This window comes from Elephantulus edwardii, unplaced genomic scaffold, assembly GCF_000299155.1.
Source record: "Elephantulus edwardii isolate Elephantulus edwardi_28Jun2011 unplaced genomic scaffold, EleEdw1.0 scaffold00142, whole genome shotgun sequence".
NCBI classification, from domain to species: Eukaryota; Metazoa; Chordata; class Mammalia; order Macroscelidea; family Macroscelididae; genus Elephantulus; species Elephantulus edwardii.
In genome coordinates this window covers 6,764,020-6,771,885 of record NW_006399892.1, presented here as the reverse complement: position 1 = coordinate 6,771,885, position 7,866 = coordinate 6,764,020, and the positions used below count along the sequence as shown (strand labels likewise).

Genomic DNA, 7,866 nt, shown 5'->3' with positions numbered 1-7,866 from the left:
GGTGACTGGGCTAATCGGGATGGGTGTGTCAGAGGCGGTGCAGTTGGCACAGGATAGAGCAGGGTTTAGAGCTGTTGTGCATAGGGTTGCTATGAGTCGGAAATGATTCGATGGCACATAACAACAACAACAAAGTCCTTCAGGTTCTCTCTGGTCTGCACTACAGCCCTACTGGAGTCTTACCTTAATGTAGTCTCCTTTCTCAAAATATACTGTCCTTTCTTATCTATGGCCTGAGTTTGCAAGGGCGGTGGGAAGGCCTGGACATCTGTGTGATTGAGTGGTCCAAGACCAGATGCTTCACTGGAACAGTTTATGTTCATGGGAGTTTCATGTCAGCTCTCTTTCTCACAGCTCCATGTGTCAGCTGAGAACATCCCCTCTGTGTAGCTCTCTGTCCCAAACTCTCTTGTACTGTTTGGCACCTGATATATTGTAGCCACAAAGGTAAGTATCCACAAATGGAAGGACATTTTTCTAGGGAAATTTCAGTCCTATGTCTCCCTACAAACATCCCAAAGTACTGGCTTTGGGGATGAATATCTCATCTGATTGTGCCGTCTCTACTGAATCCTAATGCCATCCTTTGTCTCTGGAATGGCATGAGATCAGAGGTGCCAACCGAAGCTGTTGGTGTAACAGAATGGGACTCAGATCAACTTTCCGTCTTACTGAAAGCTGACCATTAAAAAAATTATCTTTAGCAAGATTTTACCTGCACATGAAACAACTGAAAATATTATAGTTCTAATCAGGCCCTTTTTTATCTTCAAAATAATATCTTTGTTTTTTAACACTTTAAATACGTGTTTTGCAGCATATTTGTTCACTGCAGTACTTCATTTTATTTCTTGACTGCTATTTCAATGGACCTTGATTATATATGAAAGTAAATTTAATCCTTAACTATTTTCATATTCCTTCCATTTATCATGATGTTGTATATTGGTCCAATTATGAGGATGTTTATTTTCTTTATGTTGAGTTTCAAGATGCTAACCTTAAAAGTAAAGATTTTAATCTCCATCATTAATTGTTTAAATCCTTCTTAAGTTTTTTTTAAACTTTATAATTATTTATTTATAAACTTTGGAAGTTTGAATACATTATTTTCACCCTATGATTAACACTTCACCCCCACACCCTCCTGTCCCCAGGCCTCTGCTTCCACTTTACCCTTCACCGCCTTAGATCATTATATTCATTCTATAATGATGGTTTTATACAGTATTTGTCCTTGTGGAACTGAGTTATTTCACTCAACCTAAAGCTCTCTAGTCCCTCCCAAGTTAGGTAGTAATTTACAAAATCATTGCTCCTGCGTGCTGTGTAATATTTAATTGTATGAATGTACTACAACTTCTCAATCCATTAGTCTGTGGTTGGACAACTGGGCTGTTCCTTTGTTCTTGCTATGGTGAAAAATGCTCCTATGAACATTGGTGTACAAGTTTCTGTTTGAGTATCAGTTCTCATTTTCTTGGGGCCTATTCCAGCAGTGGAATAGCTGAGTCATATGGAATTTCAAAGTTCAGCGTTTTGAGGAAGCATCAAACTGCCTTCCAGAGTGGTTGTATTATTTTAAAATCTCACGAACAATGTATAAGGGTTTCTATCTCACCACATCTTCTACTTTATGTATTACTTGCTGTCCTGTTAGACTTTACCACTGCTATTGTAGTGAGATGGCATCTTAATTGTAGATTTGATTAAAACTGGACTGCTGCCTGAAAAAAAGCTGAAACAGAATTCACATCTCACACCATACACAGAAGTCACCTCAAGGTAAATCAGAGACTTTGAGTAAAGCCGAAAATGCAAGTTCATAAGAAAAAAACTGGGATTAAGCTTAGAATGCCTATTCTATGGTATAAAGAGACTGCCAAATAAAACCAAAAAAGCCCAATCTGAAGAGGATAAAACTGATGAATAGGACCTTCTAAAGAGTAAAAGCCTGGACAAAAGTCTTTTTTTCCAATAGGATAAAAAAAACCCCTACCAACTGGGAACAAACATTTGGCAATACCATCTCAGACAAGACTCTCATAACTGAAGTTTATAGAATACCCCTGGGCCTCCCCAAGAAAAAAGAATGCAAACCTAATTAGAAAATGGGTAAAAGACATGGAAAGAATTTTCGCAGAGGAAGGTCCTCATATGGCCAACAGATATATGAAGTAATGCTCCAAATCACTGTAATAAGAGAGATGCAAATGAAATTCTTCTTAACTTTTAGCAAGGAAAGTTTTATAACATACATATAAAAGAATTGTTTATTAACTAGTTTACATATACTTATTTAAAAATTACCAAAAATATCATATAAAAGTGATTAAATTTTCTGAAGGAGAAGAAATCTCATGAAATAAATAAAGTGCTTGGCAAGAGCGAGTTTAAGACAGGTTATCTTCATAGCAATACAGATACTGTAGAAATGTGGCAGGGCCATTATTGAAAATAGTCTATTAACTTTGGAAATAAGAGTGTGCTTTCCTACTATAAAATGTTCCAAAAAGTGGAAAAGAGTGAAAATAAAATACCAATATTTTAAGAAGTGAAATATTAAAATAAATAAGCACTAGAGTATCAATTCTTCATCTAAAATTTGTCAGCCCCCCCCCCTTTAAGCAGAGAAGTATATACTGGCAATTATTAACAGCAGTATCTTTGTTTTTCTGATATCTGAAGAATATTTCTTTTGTATATCATGACTATTTTCTGTAAGGTACATTTATAACTCAGACTCTTCATCCTTATAAGACCAACTGACTCTGTAGCCCCTAGAGACGAGCTTCCAATGTACTTTATTTTTCCTGAAGTCTTTCAATGTATAAGCTTCATCAAAGCTAAATACCCATAGATTTCAATTCAATTCTAACTCTTGGAAACTCCCTGCAGCTCAGAGTAGAATTCTTATATGTCAGAGTGGAACTGTATTTCATATGATTCTCTCTTGCTGAATATTTTTGAAAGCAGATCATCAGCAATTTTTTTTCTGAAGTGACTGGATTGATTGAACCTACCAATATTTTAGTAGGAAAGGCTTAACAATTTGTACTACCTAGGGATTTTACCTGAAATAGTCCTCATCATTGAGGGTATCATTAACTAGGCAGCGTGCCAAAAAATCTTCATAGAGAATATTTTATTTAATCTTCAAAGCATCTATAATTTAATGTTATCCAGATTTAAGGATGAAAAAAAGTCTAAGGCCTAAAGTTCAAATGAAGTGACAAGAGGAGAAATCCAAACTGTTGGCTAAACTAAAGTAAAACTCATACCAAAGCCTGTGTACAACTTCCACTAACCAAAGTTTCAACATCACAAAACTCATCTTTACTTTTTTAGACTACAATTTTTAAAAAAGAACTTTACAAGTTGCTGCTGTTGATTTTAATGGAATTGGTTCTGGCATAGTACAACAGAATTAAACACTAGTGGATATATTTATCACAGGTGACATAGTTGTCATCCTGCTAACCAAAAAATCAGCAGGTTAAATCCATATACCAGCAGTGTCTTTTGGTAAAATTTTATAGCCTTGGAAATACAATGTGGGTTTTTCCACTATGAGTTGGACTTGGCTCCACAGCAGTGAGATATATATTCGTAATGAGTTAGTGATATATTTATCAGTGTCAGGCTGCAGACTGAAAGGTCAGAATTTCAAACCCATTAGTGGCTCCACTAGAGAATGATGGAAAATTGATGGAGCTACGAGTTAAAACTGACATGATGGCAGCTGATTTGGGTAAAATTTAAAGTTCTTGCTTTAACAAAAGCTTTAGAAAAAGGACAGCATGTATTTTGATAACCTGTTCCATTCAAGGAATACAGAGAAATAGAAATATAGATAGGCAGGTAGCAGACAGACAGAGATACAGATAGATAGTGCTAACTATCGTCTAATTAAATTTACAGGCACTGTGGTGGCCCAGTGGCAAGCAGCTGTACTGTAATCCCAGAGGCACATGGTATGAGGCCAGTTGTTCTGATGGGGAAGTATAGGCAATTTCCTCCCCGTGTACTTCACTGCCTCTGAAACTCACTAAAGAATCAGATATGGGTCGGTTCTTACTCTATGCTACACAACAACAACAATCATGAAATCTAACTCTTTCTCTTTGTTATTATGTGATGTCAAGTTGAGCTCTCATTTTGACCTTAACCATCCTCACAATCGTTCTGGCCTTGGCACTAATTCATCTTTTCAAGTTTCTCCTTTCTTATATCCTTCAGCGTAAGTTACAATTACTTAATGGAGTAGATTTTTTTCAAATAAAACAATAACACAAAGTCTTTACAAGAAAAAGAAGTGTCTGAGAATTTCTAATGTTTTTAGGTGCTTTCAAGTTGATTAAATTCATAATGGTTCAATGAATTATTAATAGATATTAACCTTTCCCTATCCTGTATCATCCTTATCATCCCAACTTACTCCATCAAGTGCATTGCTACAGTCACTCTGTCACTCCATCTCATTGTGGGTTTTCTTCTCCTTCACTGAGCCTTCTTCTTTTCCAAGCATAATAATGTTCTTTGCCAAGAACTGGACCCTCCTAACAGCATGTCTAAATACGTGAGACAAACTTACCCTATCCTTGCCTCTAAGGAGTACTTTGTTCATACTTTCTCCAAGATAGATTTAGTTTCTTCTTATGGAAATCCATGGGATATTCAGCACTCTTCTCCAACATTAGAAATTAAAGGCACTGATTCTTCTTCTATCATCTTTATTCATTGTCCAAATTTCAGGTACATAGGTAATAACTCAAAAGAACCTGACTTGAATCAAGTGAATCTTGGTTTTTAAACTGGCATTGTTAACGGTGAGCAACTTGGAGAGATCCTTGACAGCGTATCTCTCCAGGACCAATCTTTTGACTTCTTAACCGCTGGTACCAAGAGTGTTGATATGGATTCAATTGCTTCTTATAAAACTTACAGATGGATAAACTTATTAAATATTATCCAAATATGTTTACCATGTTTGATGAGATTAATACTACATGAAATGCATTCTTAGCACACAGAATTTTAAGAAACACCTTTGTGAAGAAAAAAAATGCAACCAAAACCAAAACACACACAAAAAAACCAGCTTAATTTAACCTGCCATTCTCATTATCTCTGATACTTTAGTCCAAGGCTAAAGTTTTTGTGTCAATCTATCTCATTAAGGGTCTTCCTCTCCTTCCTAGACTCTTCATCTTTCCATACATGGTATCTCTTTTAAAGGAATAGCCTTGCCTAGCTACATGTCAACCTTTGAAAGATGAAAGCTTTGTTTCCAAGGAGCATTCTGACCTTTTCCAAGACACATCTGTTTGTTCTTTGTTATTCATGAGATATTTAGTCATTTTCTCCAGCACCACAACTCAAAGGTATCAATGGTTTTTCTGTTATTCATATAAGTTGTCCAGCTCTCTGATGCATGCTGTTGTCGTAAAGTTCCATCAAGTCATAGGTGCCTCATATGAATGAAAGTCCTGAACACCGGTATGACTTTCGTCCTTTCTCCAGGTTCATAGGGTTTGCAGAGGCAAGCTATTATGGAAGTGGATGGCACTCTTTCTTCTAACTCTGATGCATATCAGGAAAAAAAAAGATTAGTTTTATCATAACTTATATCTCTTTAAAGATAATCAATAAAGCAACATTTAGAATTGTTCTGGCTCAGTTACCTACTGAAAATCACAATATGCTAGAAATTGAGAGGTGTTCTGATGATATGCAAAATAGCGCTACATGGTTAATTAATTAAAAGGCCTCTCATGAGTCACATAACCTCCATTATCCTTATTAGTGCCATCAAAAAGGGACAAAAAGACAATCAATGATTTCAAAGTGTATTCCTATTTAATATTCTCAAGTTCCAGGGCCCGAGTATACTTATATCAGAAAAAAAATAAAAAAAAATCCATGTATGTTTGTATTAGTTGTTTCAGAAATAGGTCTTTGTGTTTTAGTACACCCTCTTTTTATATCTCTTTTCTATTTTCTTTTTTTTTTTACTTTTGCTTTTTTAGCTTTAATGGGAGCAATGCTACTCATTTATTTACTTTTTTCCCTTAGCATTCTTTTGTAAACACTAAATCTCTTAAGTCAAAATTTTTTGAAAGGAATTTTCCTCAGGAACCAAATGAAAATGTTCCTCCAAACATCCAAATTATATGTCTACCAAAAGCAAAACAAAATGGGAGAGGGAAGCCCAAAGAGAAATATAAAGTAACAAAAATCACATTCTAGGGGTTCAGTGCATGCAGAAGCTGGGACCTTGCTGTTGGATCATCCTTAAGCTGACTTTGTGAAAACTAATACCCTAGCGCACCAAAATATATTTTTTCTATTTGCTTTTTAAAATAAAAAACAATAATAACAAAAAAGAAGAAAAATCCTTTTAAGAATTCATAATCAATTGCTTTACTCAGGACATTGTCTAAGCAGGAAGATCTAATGGCTTTGTGAATAGCACACTGTGTATACAGCACGCATGGCCAGCAAGGTTCGGCCTCAAGGTTTACCTGTCTTCCACACAGTGTAAAGTATCCATAATTCCAAGTATGAAGGCTCACAGATGATGTCCTTGGAGAATGCCACAGGACAATACAGGAGCCCAAGCTGTTCTTCATAGAGAGACAGGGATTCGGTCAAATTGATGCAGTTCCCCTGTGTGGATTCGGTCAAATTGATGCAGTTCCCCTGTGTGAAGTATTTGCCATCCTGCTTCATCGACAGGTCAAGAATCAGTTGGAGAAATTCCTATGTGGAACATTCCTCTGGAGATGCGGAGATTGGAACAGCTGTCAAATCATCAATCACATAATCAGATTCTCTCTCTTCTTTGCCATTTTTCTTCAGGACCGGAATTCAATCTTCAATTAGAACCTGATAGCATTCCTCTCTAAGATTGTCTAAGACCTCACCACAAGTTTTTTGAATGAACTTCTTACACACATCAATCACCATCTGGTCAGTCTCGACCATGATGACCATCTATAGTTTCAGATTGACTATTTCACATAAAATGCCTCCATCTCCACCACCTAGAATCAGTACATCTTTGCCTATGCAATCTTCCTTCCCACTTCCCATGATGGCCCAGGTATACTCCAAATCGCTCTCGGCCAAGTTGACCTCCATGCTGAGGATAAGAATATTTCCAAATTGCTTCGAGTGTAGAATCTTAACGTTCAGATAAGGTGAATCTTCATCATACATTACCTCCTCATCGATGTCATACTCCACCAGGTGCCCATCGGCAGTGGGCCAGTATCTATCGATGGCCCCTCATCGAACTATGGGTGGTAATCGCTTCACCCTCACAGCACTGTCCTGACTCAACTTTTTCTTCAACTTTGGTCAAAAGACTGTCAATTTCTTAGCTGCTTTGGACAGCATTGTCCTAACTCTGAAGATCCAGCAACACCAATCCATGGTTGTTGTTGTTGTTATGTGCCGTTGAGTCACTTGAGAATCATAGCGACTCTATGTACAACAGCTCTGAACTCTGCTCTGTCCTGTGCCAATCTCATTGTCTTCGACACACTCATCCCGATTGCCCCGGTCACAGAACCATTCCATCTCCCAAAGGGCCTTCCCTGCCTGCTCCTGCCCTCCACCCTACCAAGCATGATGTCCCTCTCCAAGGACCGATCCCTCCTTAAAACATGACCAAAGTATGTCAGACGAAGCCATAGAATTCTTGCCTTCAAAAAACAGCCCAACCTACAACCAGGAGAAGATAACATAGATGAATGGGATCTTTTAAGACTCAAATCCCTATGCACATCCAAAAACTTCTCCAGTAGGGTAAAAAGGGAAACCACTGACTGGGAAAAAGTATTCGGTAATAACACATCAGAT

General features: G+C 37.0%; 1 pseudogene; it reads right to left on the bottom strand.

The window, feature by feature from the left end:
* Positions 1-6,513: 6,513 nt before the first annotated feature.
* The window catches only part of LOC102873680, a 175,248-nt pseudogene continuing 173,895 nt past the window's right edge, over positions 6,514-7,866 (bottom strand).